The 14,745-nt window shown below is 42.5% G+C and overlaps 1 pseudogene; it reads right to left on the reverse strand.

Moving 5' to 3' along the window:
* Positions 1–11,965: 11,965 nt before the first annotated feature.
* On the reverse strand, positions 11,966–13,557 carry LOC115192387 (pancreas/duodenum homeobox protein 1-like; annotated as a pseudogene).
* Between the last annotated feature and the right edge of the window lie 1,188 nt (positions 13,558–14,745).

Consider the following 14,745-nt stretch of genomic DNA (forward strand, 5'->3'; position numbering starts at 1 on the left):
TCTCTTTCCCTCTCTCTCTCTCAACCACATATTTGCTTCATTTAACTCTCAGATAGAATAACTTCCAGTCATTCTTATTTTTTGGGCAATTTCTTATAAAGAAAAACAACAAAATGATAGTTGCTTTGTTGGCAGATTTGGCACACCATTGCCTCTGTTTACGGACTCTGTGAAGGTGATATGTGCCTCCCTGCCTCACCCCCGAACATGAAGCTCTCCTAACAGACACACAGGATAAAGAGTCATTATGAATTTATATCTCACTGCACTCAGCGAAACGGAGCCAGGTCAGACGACCAGGACGGCTGACCTGGCTTCTCTCTCAGCGGCACTTCCAGCGGTGCCCGGCCCGTACCGCAACGCTTCCCTTGCAGAGAAACACATCTCTCCAGCCGCTAGGCACGATGACTTCCACATGTTCCTGGCTTAGACGAAGAATTGCAACAACAAAAAAACAGTGTATCTTTTTCTCCAAACAAAGAAGTCAATATGTTGTGCCTAAAACGTGTGGAGATCCTTACTGTTGGCTCTCATTTTCTTTCACACTCTTCAACAACACATTCAAAACGTCAGTCCATTAAAATAGTAAGTTCATTCGGATTTTCGGAATTGTGATTTGTTGTAAGCATTACAGTTGGCTATACTAAAAAACTGAACCAATGCATTGCTGTACAAATCAGTTGGATACATACATGTATTAGTAGCCAATTGCTTTCAGACATTTTCATGTGTAGCCTATATGGGCCAGCTAGAGCTCACTTTCTGACAATCTCTGGTCTAAGTTATTCATTTCTTTGATCAAGATTCAGAGACAGTATAGTGGCTATAACCAGTGTTGCTTTTTCCAACTCTGTAAATGGTTAGCTGGCCCTTGAGGATGCCGTTTGTGATAACTGTTTCTTGCATCAACTCATATCTATCACGTTGTGTTTGCAAACAAGTATAAGGGTGTTCTATGGATATGGTATGATTACATTTGGATGTTGATTCAACATTCCACATTTTTAAACAGGAGTGAAATGTCCTATATGGCACTAATGCACAGCCCAGTATAGTTCATCACTTCACACACACACACACACACACACACACACACACACACACACACACACACACACACACACACACACACACACACACACACACACACACACTCACTCACTCACTCACTCACTTCCCAGCATTACCGAATACATAATCATTTAAGTCTACACTTAGTATACCAAACATTAGGAACGCCTTCCTAATATGGAGTTGCACCCCCAACCTCTTTTGCTCTCTGAACAGCCTCAATTTGTTGGGTCATGGACTCTACACGGTGTCGAAAGTGTTCCACAGGGATGCTGGCCCATGTTGACTCCAATGCTTCCCACAGTTGTCTCAAGTTGGCTGGATGTCCTTTGGGTGGTGGACCATTCTTGATACACACAGGAAACAGTTGAGTGTGAAAAACTCAGCAGTGTTGCAGTTCCGGTGCGCTTGGCACCTACTACCATACAGTGGTGGAAAAAGTACACAATTGTTATACTTCAGTAAAAGTAAAGATACCTTAATAGAAAATTACTCAAGTTTAAAAAAAAAAATAATATTTCACCTTTATTTAACCAGGTAAGCTAGTTGAGAACAAGTTCTCATTTACAACTGCGACCTGGCCAAGATAAAGCAAAGCAGTGCGACACAAACAACAACACAGAGTTACACATGAAATAAACAAACATGCAGTCAATAATACAATAGAAAAGGTCTATATACAGTGAGTGCAAATGAGGTAGGATAAGGGAGGTAAGGGAATAAATAGGCCATAGTGGCGAAATAATTACAATATAGCAATTAAACACTGGAGTGATAGATCTGCAGAAGACGAGTTTGCAAGTAGAGATACTGGGGTGCAAAGGAGCAAAATAAATAACAGTATGGGGGATGAGGTACTTGGATAGGCTATTTACAGATGGGCTATGTACAGGAGCTGTCACGTCCTGAACCCTTGTAAGAGGTCATTTTCCATAGTAGAGTGGTCAGGGCGTGACAGGGGGATGTTTTGGGTGGTTTTGGTTTTCTGTTTCTATGTGGGTTTTTTCTAGATTTCTATGTTTTTGTTTTCTATGTTTTGGCCAGGTATGGTTTCCAATCAGAGGCAGCTGTCTAACGTTGTCTCTGATTGGAAGCCATACTTAGGCAGCCTGTTATTCAGGTGTGGGTAGTTGTTTTCCGTTTTGTATGTGTTACCTGACGGAACTGTTGGTGGTCGTTTTGTTGTTTTTGTTAAGTGTTTCATTAATAAAGTAAATATGAGCACTCTACACGCTGCGCCTTGGTCCCCTTTAGACGACCCGCGATACAGAACTACCCACCATGACTGGATCAAGCGGCATGCCCGGGCAGAAATGGACACCTGGTCACATATGGAGTGGATGGAGAGGAGGAACTGGACTTGGGGCCAGGTAATCGATAGATATCGGACCCTACCTGGGAAAAACGAGAGGCAGCCCCCACATTTTTTTTGGGGGGGGGGGGGAACACGGGTAGTTTGGCTGGGCCAGGGGTGAGGCCTGAGTCAACTACCCGTGCTTTTTGTGGTGAGCATGTGCCTGCCTCTCGCACTCTCTCTCCAGTGCGCCTCCATAGCACAGTGCGTCCTGTGCCTGCTCCTCGCGCTCTCCCTCCAGTGCGCCTCCAGAATCCAGTACGTCCTGTGCCTGCTCTTCGCACTCTCTCTCCAGTGCGCCTCCATAGCACAGTACGGCCGGTGCCTGCTTTGAGCACTCGGTCCTCAGAGCGTCTCCCCAGTCCGGTGAGACCTGTTCCTGCTCCACGTACAAAGCCTCCAGTGATAATCGATGGTCCGACGCCTGTAGAGATGATCCATGGCACTAAGCCTCTACTGATGATCCATGGCACTCAGCCTCTAGTGATGATCCATGGCCCGGAGCCTGTAGGGGTATTCCATGGCACGAAGCCTGAAGAGGTAATCCATGGCCCGGAACCTGAAGAAATAATCCTTGGCAAAAAGCCTGGAGGGATTATAAATGGTCCGGAGCCTGTAGGGATAAACCATGGCACGAAGCCTGTAGGAATAATCCATGGCCCGGCACCTGTAGAGATAATCCATGGTAAGAAGCCTCCAGTGATGATCCTTGGCGCGGAACCTGTAGAGATGATCCATGGCATGGAGCCAGCAGCAACAGTCATTAGTCCGGAACCTATTATGACGCCTCCCAGTCCGGAGCCTCCGGCGACGCTTTTCCGTCCGGAGCCTCCAGCAACGCTCTTCAGTCCGGAGCCTCCAGCGACGCTCTTCAGTCCGGAGCATCCAGCGACGCTCTTCAGTCCGGAGCCTCCAGCGACGCTCTTCAGTCCAGCGGAGGTGGGATGATGGGTGATGCTGGACTGGTGGGCAGGTGTGTGCAGTGATCGGTTGAAGAGCATGCATTTAGTTTTACTTGCATTTAAGAGCAGTTGGAGGCCATGGAAGCTCGTCTGGAGGTTAGTTAACACAGTGTCCAAAGAAGGGCCAGAAGTATACAAAATGGTGTCGTCTGCGTAGAGGTGGATCAGAGAATCACCAGCAGCAAGAGCGACATCATTGATGTATACAGAGAAAAGAGTCGGCCCGAGAATTGAACCCTGTGGCAACAGGCCCTCCGATTTGACACACTGAACTCTGTCTGAGAAGTAGTTGGTGAACCAGGCGAGGCAGTCATTTGAGAAACCAAGGCTGTTGAGTCTGCTGATAAGAATCTGGTGATTGACAGAGTCGAAATCCTTGGCCAGGTCGATGAATACAGCTGCACAGTATTGTCTCTTATCGATGGTGGTTATGATATCATTTAGGACCTTGAGCATGGCTGAGGTTTACCCATGACCAGCTCAGAAACCAGATTGCGTAGTGGAGAAGGTACGGTGGGATTCAAAATGGTCGGTTATCTGTTTGTTAACTTGGCTTTCGAAGACCTTAGAAAGGCAGGGTAGGATAGATATAGGTCTGTAGCAGTTTGGGTCTAGAGTGTCTCACCCTTTGAAGAGGGGGATGACCGCGGCAGCTTTCCAATCTTTGGGGATCTCAGATGATACGAAAGAGAGGTTGAACAGGCTAGTAATAGGGGTTGCAACAATTTCGTTGGATAATTTTAGAGAGGTTCCAGATTGTCTAGCCCGGCTGATTTGTAGGGGTCCAGATTTTGCAGCACTTTCAGAACATCAGCTATCTGGATTTGGGGGAAAGAGAAATGGGGGAGGCTTGGGCAAGTTGCTGTGGGGGGTGCAGGGCTGTTGACCGGGGTAGGGGTAGCCAGGTGGAAAGCGTGGCCAGCCTTAGAAAAATGCTTATTGAAATTCTCAAAAGTAAATGTGAAAGTCACCCAGTAAAATCCTACTTGAGTAAAAGTCTAAAAGTATTTGGTTTTCAATATACTTAAATATAAAAATAAAATGTAATTGATAAAATATACTTAAGAATCAAAAGTATGAGTCATTTCAAATTCCTTATATTAAGCAAACCAGACAGAACCTTCTTGTTTTTTTTACATTTACGGATAGCCAGGGGCATGTTCCAACACTTGACATAATTTACAAATAAAGCATGTGTTTAGTGAGTCTGCCAGATCAGAGGCAGTAGGGAAGACCAGGGATGTTCTCTTGATAAGATTGTGAATTGGACCATTTGACCTGTCCTGCTAAGCGTTCAAAATGTAACAAGTACTTTTGGGTGTCAGGGAAAATGTAAGGACTAAAAAGTACATAATTTTGTTTAGGAATGTAGTGAAGTAAAAGTAGGCCAAAATATAAATACTAGAGTAAAGTACAGATACCCCAAAAAACTACTTAAGTAGTACTTTCAACTATTTTTTACTTAAGTACTTTACACCTCTGCTACCATACCATGTTCAAAGGCACTTACATATACTGCTCAAAAAAATAAAGGGAACACTTAAACAACACATCCTAGATCTGAATGAAAGAAATAATCTTATTAAATACTTTTTTCTTTACATAGTTGAATGTGCTGACAACAAAATCACACAAAAATAATCAATGGAAATCCAATTTATCAACCCATGGAGGTCTGGATTTGGAGTCACACTCAAAATTAAAGTGGAAGTGGAAAACCACACTACAGGCTGATCCAACTTTGATGTAATGTCCTTAAAACAAGTCAAAATGAGACCCAGTAGTGTGTGTGGCCTCCACGTGCCTGTATGACCTCCCTACAACGCCTGGGCATGCTCCTGATGAGGTGGCGGATGGTCTCCTGAGGGATCTCCTCCCAGACCTGGACTAAAGCATCCGCCAACTCCTGGACAGTCTGTGGTGCAACGTGGCGTTGGTGGATGGAGCGAAACATGACGTCCCAGATGTGCTCAATTGGATTCAGGTCTGGGGAACGGGCGGGCCAGTCCATAGCATCAATGCCTTCCTCTTGCAGGAACTGCTGACACACTCCAGCCACATGAGGACTAGCATTGTCTTGCATTAGGAGGAACCCAGGGCCAACCGCACCAGCATATGGTCTCACAAGGGGTCTGAGGATCTCATCTCAGTACCTAATGGCAGTCAGGCTACCTCTGGCGAGCACATGGAGGGCTGTGTGGCCCCCCAAAGAAATGCCACCCCACACCATGACTGACCCACCGCCAAACCGGTCATGCTGGAGGATGTTGCAGGCAGCAGAATGTTCTCCACGGCGTCTCCAGACTCTGTCACGTGCTCAGTGTGAACCTGCTTTCATCTGTGAAGAGCACAGGGCGCCAGTGCCGAATTTGACAATCTTGGTGTTCTCTGGCAAATGCCAAACGTCCTGCACGGTGTTGGGCTGTAAGCACAACCCCCACCTGTGGACGTCGGGCCCTCATACCACCCTCATGGAGTCTGTTTCTGACCGTTTGAGGAGACACATGCACATTTGTGGCCTGCTGGAGGTCATTTTACAGGGCTCTGGCAGTGCTCCTTCTGCTCCTCCTTGCACAAAGGCGGAGGTAGCGGTCCTGCTGCTGGGTTGTTGCCCTCCTACGGCCTCCTCCACATCTCCTGATGTACTGGCCTGTATCCTGGTAGCGCCTCCATGCTCTGGACACTACGCTGACAGACACAGCAAACCTTCTTGCCACAGCTCGCATTGATGTGCCATCCTGGATGAGCTGCACTACCTGAGCCACTTGTGTGGGTTGTAGACTCCGTCTCATGCTACCACTAGAGTGAAAGCACCGCCAGCATTCAAAAGTGACCAAAACATCAGCCAGGAAGCATAGGAACTGAGAAGTGGTCTGTGGTCACCACCTGCAGAACCACTCCTTTATTGGGGGTGTCTTGCTAATTGCCTATAATTTCCACCTGTTGTCTATTCCATTTGCACAACAGCATGTGAAATTTATTGTCAATCAGTGTTGCTTCCTAAGTGGACAGTTTGATTTCACAGAAGTGTGATTGACTTGGAGTTACATTGTGTTGTTTAAGTGTTCCCTTTATTTTTTTGAGCAGTGTATTTTGTCTTGCCCATTCAGCCTCTGAATGGCACACATACACGATCCATGTCTCAATTGTCTCAAGGGTTAAACATCCTTCTTTAATAACCTGTCTCCTCCACTTCATCTACACTGAATGAAGTAGATTTAACAAGTGACATCAATAAAGGATCATAGTTTTCATCTGGATTCACCTGGTCCATCTGTCATGGAAAGAGAAAGTGTTCTTAATGTTTTGTATACTCAGTGTATACTGTAGCAGTGTTTCCCAAACTGTGGGGCGCGGTCAGAACGGGGCCCGGAGTTAAAATAAATAATACACGTTTTTATTTTATTTAAGGAACTCAATCGGACTTTCAACTTACTCTGGACAGTTGTAATAGTACAATGCATAAGGTGCCATTTCAAAATTGAGTAGTGCATCAGCAGTTTTCCTCTTGTCATGTCAGTCATTGCAGACCTTAGAGAGCTATTTATAACTTTTCTGAAATGTCCAGATCAACTAGCCTATGTAAGCTAATGTTTTTGAGCTAGGTGTTTTATTGATTTTGTTGTAATGTTTGAGTTACTCAGATATCACACCGGACACACATAAGACATGGCAAAAGTGTACAATTGCAGGAAATAACCTTTAAAACTGCAAAATCGTCTCTCCAACCCATGGCAAGTGTGTAGAATTGCAGGGAATGAGCTTTAAAACTGAAGAAAAAAAATCCATGCCATGGCAAAATGTAGGCCTATGGAATTAGAGGATATGAGCTTTATTAAACCTGAAAAATTACAGATGTTCCCCAATGATGGGGCCTAAGTGAAAAGGTTTGTGAACCCCTGGTCTATAGTAATAATTTGGAAATGTAATTCATGAATTGTGTAGCCCAATAACCAACTGGGGATCAGGATGATAACATTTATTGACTGCCAACAAGAAAAGATTGCATACTGCGAAATAAAGGAAACACCAACATAAAGTGTCTTTATAGGGCGTTGGGGCACCACGAGCCAGACAGCTTCAATATGCCTTGGCATAGATTCTACAAGTGTCTGGAACTCTTTTGGATGGATGCGAAACCATTCTTCCATGAGAAATTCCAGAATTTGTTTTTGTTTTTTATGGTGATGGAAAATGCTGTCTCAGGCACCGCTCCAGAATCTCTTGAGATCTGGTGACTGACACACAGAAACACACACACACACACGCACCCTTTAAACCCCCAATGCTCCTTTGAGACCCCACTTTCAAAGTCACTGAGCTCTCTTCTAGCCATGGTAGCCAAAATAATGGGCAACTGGGCATTTTCATACATGACCCTAAGAATGATGGAATGTTAATTGCTTATGTAACCAGGAACCACACCGGTGTGGAAGCAGCTGCTTTCAATATACTTTGTACCCCTCATTTACTCGTGTTTCCTTTATTTGGTCAGTTACCTGTAGCCTACTTCCACTGAGAAGCAAGCATCCACAAGGGGGCATTCAAATGTTTTTGGTTTCAACTGGAGGCTTTTTGGTCAATAATTGACCCCAAACTGTTTTTCCAGACCCGTTTTAGTGTCTGAACCCAGCATCAGTCAAAATGACAGCTTCAATAGCCTATAATACTGTAAACCCATAGAAATGAATTGGAATAAGCTATCTATGGATGTGCCATGTGAGACTTCTAAACAGCAGCTTAGGAGAGCCCTCTAAGTTCCAAAGAGATTGCACTACTTAGGCTATATGAAGACAAACACATTGTTATATAGAGCTATACGAAAGGTCAGTGATATATAAGGTCATATGGATATTTGTGTTGCCTCTGGGCAGAATATGTCAATCTGTCCATTTGAATCAACGCGCAAATCTCCCTTTGACATCAACGAAGGCATAAATCTGCACATTTTGAATTAGGATAGGCCATCTCAATCACCACAGAAATGTGAAGATACACACCCTGTTGAAATCGATATTGCCGTCGTAAAATGTCATGTCAGAGGAGCAATCTGCAGTTGCTACATCCATTCTTGGAAATGAATGATATGTAGTTGCCTACCCATTGATTATTGAAGAATATAACTTAGAAATTCCTCATTAGCTTAGTTCAACTGTCGCACTCCAACAGAAACGAACATATACGTTAGTTTTACTCCATTTAAACAGATACTACATAACTTAAAAACATGGTTTAAACTATCATTTTGATATCATGGTTGGTCAGTCCTTGCATCCATAGCTCTGTCTATGAATTTGAGAGTTGTAACATTTCTTCGACCCCGTCCCTCAGATTTTTACCGATACAGGGGCGGGGACCTCTCTCTGTTAAGTTTTTTGTAAGGTAATTCGTAGATAGACTAACAAAACTCGTCTAATCTTAGGCTGTTTCAATCAGCAATGTAACATTCACTTTCAGACATTCAAACACATGGCTTTTACGTAAGATTAGGCATAGTTTACTCTCTAGAGCATATTCAGTGGTCATTGCATGGTACAGGGTTATCTGTCCCCTCGAGCGCTGTCTAGCTTGCTGAAACGCGCCCTTGCCGCTGTAGGGGCTTTCTCATCGTTTCACACAGTGGTACGCACCCAAAAGGTGCAGCCCATTCCACTCCACTCCCATTCAAACACAAATATCCTTATCTTAGTATTTTAACAACATGAAAATGACTTGTGCATACGTCATATTTAGCCTAAAAGGTTGGTCCAGATGACCTCAGAGTACACAATGAATGAGTCAAATAGAGATTTGAATAACTGAACTTCAATTTACAAGGGAACCTGCTAAAAACGAATATAGTCCTGATGCAAAATCGACCTCAAAACGTCAAAGAATTACATTTTCATATCAGCCAACATTGATGTTCTACAAATAGCCCAGGATTTGACAAAAACACCATGTTTTTAATCCAACCCCTATAGGCTGAAAGTAAGTCGCTCGGTTGTGTTGATTTGTGTTGATGAGTGTTGCTGAGCAACCTGCATTTGCACAAACAGTGGAGGTGACACAGTGACTTAATTGTTTGTTCAAACTCGGGGGGGAGTCATACTTGTTCTGGGTATTTGCCATCGTCCTGCTGGTCCCTTTTTCTTCTTTTCAATTTCTCTGAGTTAGGCTATGACAGGGCCCTGAAAGAGAAAATGTTGCGATATGCATTGTTCTTCACTTTGAAAAGGTACTTTGTTATCTTTAGCCGCAGGTTTATAAAAATTGGCCTACAATCGAAAACGGAAATCATATCTTAAACCGCTCATAAAATAATTTGTCCACAAATTACAGGTCTTGACACCCTTAAGGTAAACCCTTTGCAGATGCCTTTTAGACTTATGAGACCAACCATTCTGCTGGCTAAAGCTATGTGGAACAAGAAGCTCTCAGTATCAGTGCAGAATTAGACGTTCATCCACGTTCTCCAAACGGCAAATTCCGATGTTACTCTAAACGTCAAATTCCCGAAGTGTTTTTGTTCCTCCTGATGCTCTGTATTGTTCCATTTCTCCAAATGTCAAATTTCGAGGTTAAGGTTATGTTTAGTCACTCATTCCGAATGATTAAGGTGACATGAGTGTGCCATCTTGCTCAGGTTGATTTTGTCTATCCCCTGCAGACGCGTTCATAACACATAGGTTAAAATAACAAAACCAAATGTGAAACAACTATATTAATATGGGGAGAGGTCAAAACACATATGAAACATTCATGGACATTTAGCAAGCTTGCTGTTTTTAGCTAATTTGTCATGGGAGATAAACATTGGGTTATTTTACCTTGGCAACCAACTTAAAGATACATTTTGGCCACCAACTGGACCGGAGTGTGGACCTCATTCATCTTTTTTTAACTAGGCAAGTCAGTTAAGAACAAATTCTTATTTTCAATGACAGCCTAGGAACAGTGGGTTAACTGCCTTGTTCAGGGGCAGAACAACATATTTTTACCTCGGGGATTTGAGCTTGCAACCTTTCAGTTACTAGTCCAATGCTCTAACCACTAGGCTACCTGCCGCCCCTTTCAATCACCCACTTGGGTATATGCTCGTAAAAACCAATGAGTAGATGTGAGAGGGGGGACTTGGAGCGTGTCAAGTGTCTAAAATAACACTAAGTTCTATTCCAAGTTCGATTTTAGCACCTGACTACGAAGACACCCGTTGACACGCACAAGCAGTTTGGATTAAATGATTGAATAACATGTATGTGTACATTTGTTTTGCAACGCTCGCACACACAACTTGGGCAGTCTGGTCAGCATGTAAGGGTTAAGGTTTGGGTTAAAACCAAAAATAACAAACCAGTGTCCACGACTAGGAGTGCAACGAGCTATCACAGTCTCATGTCAGATTTTGACATTCATCCATGTTTCTCAAACATCAAATTCCAAATGTCAAATGTCGAAGTGTTTGGCTTCTTCTCTGAATCGTTCAAGGGTTAAGTTTAGGCATTAACTCTGAATTCTTAAGGTTAGGCATTAACTCTGAATGACTACGGTAAGGGTTTGGGATAGGCTTTAAACAAAAATAACTGTCTATTGCTGGATTCAAATATGCAATCAGAGGCAGATGCTTGCACCCATCCACCATGCCTACTTGAAGGTAACAGCACTCACTGTTGACCCAAGTGTCTGGTTTGCATTTCATCTCACAATGTCCTTTAAACATGGATGGACATCGAATACTGAATTGTATCATGGGTAACCTGCCTGGGGATAGATCACACAACCTTCTGAACCAGAGTCCTGGGATAGCACCCTTCTACCACCCCTGCCCACTTGACGGTAATGGTACTCATTGCTACCCCTAGTGGCTAGTTTTGAAGGCATTTCCCAACGTATAACGCAAACATCTAGCAACCCAAAGGTTGCCAGTTCGAATCTCATCACGGACAACTTTAACATTTTCGCTAATTAGCAACTTTTCAACTACTTACTACTTTTTATCTACTTTGCAACTACTTAGTCTATTAGCTACCCCTACCCCTAACCTTAACCCTTTTAGCTAACCCTTCACCTAACCCTAAACTTAACCCTTTAATCTAACTCCTAAACAACCTTAACTTTAACCCTAACCCCTAGCCTAGCTAACATTAGCCAGTGAGCTAATGTTAGCCACCTACCTAGAATGCTTAACATATCATAGATTTTGCAAATGCATAACATATAGTATGTTTTGAAAATTCGTAACATATAATAGGAATTGCAATTCGTAACATATCATAAGAAATGGGTGATGGACATCCACAAATTAAAACATACCATATAAAATGTAACATATACCAAATGGGGTGTCTGATTTATGTACAGAATAATACGAAATGCTTTGAGACCAGGTTGCCTCAGAATATGGATATTCTTCCAATTTCGACTTCAATCTATTCAACACAATCATTCATTGATTCATACATGGATAATTAATTAATGTAGGCCTATCATGCTTTTATCATAACATGCAAGTTTAGAACCCAGTAAACAAGTGATTAATTTATGTAAACTGTTGTTTGTCTAAAATAAATTAGACAAGAAATTCCGAGTGAAACAAATGGGTGATTTTATCCATTTTAATTAAAATGTTAGATATTTTAAATCAATGTGGCAACTACTTAACATATTACTTAGATATGCACATTAACTGTATAAATAACTTAATAGCTCGCAACTTCAAATTGTAAATGTTCATTGAACCTCGGAATAGGCCTAACGTAGGCTATAAAGTTTAAGGACATACTGTATATGATTAAATAGGCAAGGGCAAAATATTATCCGGCATGGTTTTCAAACCCAGGGTCACATGTTGCTCCAAACGTTTTAGCAATTGTTATTGGAACTCTCCGGTTCGTGGTGTTCAGATGATTTTTTTTCGTTTCTTCTTTTTTCCACTTCATCCGCCGGTTCTGGAACCAGATTTTAATATGTCTCTCCGTCAGGTTGAGTGTGGTGGCCAGTTCATATCTGCGAGGCCTGGAGATATACTTGTTAAAGAGGAACTCCTTCTCCAGCTCCAATAACTGAGCCCGGCTGTACGCGGTGCGGCTCCGCTTGTGTTGGTCTGGGTTCTCAGAATGACCACCTTCAAAAAAGACTATACAAGGTTACAAGGAGTGTAGCTATTTTTCTCTGTTAATTTATCTCGATTTTTATGCATTTTTACTCTTATACTATAACCCTATTTATTCTAGGTTAGGCCTAGTTTTGATGCCTTGTGAAACCTTTGCTCTACTCCCTCGTCTCTCATTTAATTTCACCTGTCAGACACTAAATCGATTCAAAACATAAGTGTAGGCATATTAAAAAATCGATAGAGATCAATTTCACAATTATGACATGCAAATGAAAAAATATTGTAATAATGCAGTAGCCCCAAAGTAGCCTGCTCACCTGATTGATACGAGTGAACTCTGGAGCTCCTCATCCAGGAGAAAGGTAAGTGTCCCAGGGACCCTCCCTCCACTACTGGGCTGTCTCCTGGATGGTAGTCGTCCGGTACACGACCCTGGCCTGTCAGGTATTCCTGGTCCTGGGTCTGTGTCTGAACAGGGCTCGAGTACTGATAGGGAGATAGATCGTAGGGCAGTAAAGTCCCCTTACTCTGGTGTTCGGCAGAGGCACAAGCGGGAATGGGGATCCGTACCTGCTCGGTGTCACAGCTGTAGCGGCAGGAGGGTGGGTTGTAGTCATACTCCTCCGGTGACGGCAGTTGGAAGCGCCCACCATCATAAATACCCAAGGTATCCATTATTGAGCTAATTTCCCCAGCGATAATGTTTAGGACGTTTATGTACGTCCCTGCAATATATCCTTCAAGTGAGGCCACAACCTGGAGTGCGTTTATGAGTGCATACCTGACCCAAGTCACGTGACTGACACTAAACGAATAACTGGGCTATCGGCCAGATTTACCAAGGTTTACGCTGATGCAAAATGTAACCTGTTATTTCCAGAGGGGAATGAATCACAAACCATAAGTCCCAACATGAAACTTACAGCCATGTTAACTTACGTTTTTTTTTATTTTTTTTGACCTGAAACACGAAACCTTTTCTCTACCTTTTAGCCTATTTGTTTGGTAAAAGGTGCACATTTTTAACAACTACAAAATGTTATACCTAAATCCGACATGCTTGATATTTACTAAATGGAATAATATATTCACATCATAAAAATTACTTCGACAAGGACAGATTCTTGGAGGCCAATATGTAGTCTTACAGAACCGTATTCAATTGCATACATTCACTATGACTTGTTGCATGAAATGTAGGGCTAATTCATCCACCTTTCGTAATCAAAGGGGTGTTTAATTTATTTCCTTTGTAAATACTGTATGTAAAGCTGTCATTCACCATGACTGGTTTAGCTGATAAAATAACACCAGCGACATTTATGGAACAACTGGGAACATTTGTAAGTACACTCTTAAAAATAAAGTTGCAAGTTGGAACCAAATAAGGTTATTGAGAGTGATAGGGGAACCATTTTAGGATCTCTGAAGAACCATAAATGGGATGTCTCTTTCAAGCACTACAACAATCCCACCCCAGGAATGTTTTGGACCTCCAAACACCGTTATTTAATAGCCCTGCTTTAGGGTTTTAGGCCTTGTTTGCATATTTCCCTGGGTGCCTTACAAGAGAATATTTGAGTTACAAGTACAGTGTGACAGACACATGAGTGTTGAATTCATTCAGGACTTTCAGTAAGTGAGATGTTGCCTTGTTAAATTAAGGTGAAAAAAAAAAGTTAAGCTCCGAGGTGATCATGTTGCCATGAAAATTAAGTTCTTCATTAGAATACATATTTCGTAAGGCTTTATTTTGATGGAACTAGTTTTACCTAAACACAGTGGGCTGAATCTCAGTTCACAGGACATATCAGTTCTGCAAGTCGCATTATGCTCTCTTGTAATGCGATGTCTGTAATTCCTATTTGGATCCAGCCAGAGTGGGGACAAACAGCGTTTGGAATGTTTATTCACCCGCAACCTGTTTTCTTAATAATTGCTAGGGTTGACAATAATGAGTCATGAGACTACCTTAAACATATAAACTGGAGCAACCATTTCAGTAGCGGGTGCAATAAATCCATGTAACAGATTGGAATAGTTTAAAAAATAATAATGTTATTTATATTTCAGTAGCATAAGATTAAGTAATCAATCAATGTGCATGCAAAAACAAAGATATTGAAACAAAGAATTCTAAAAATCAACCTGCAATAGAGCATGCTGGGAAATACAGGTAACTGCCAAAATAAAGGAAACACCAACATAAAGCGTCTTAATAGGGCGTTGGGCCACCACGAGCCAGAACAGCTTCACTGCACCTT

This window comes from Salmo trutta, chromosome 4 (genome assembly GCF_901001165.1).
Source record: "Salmo trutta chromosome 4, fSalTru1.1, whole genome shotgun sequence".
In the NCBI taxonomy this organism is placed as follows: domain Eukaryota; kingdom Metazoa; phylum Chordata; class Actinopteri; order Salmoniformes; family Salmonidae; genus Salmo; species Salmo trutta.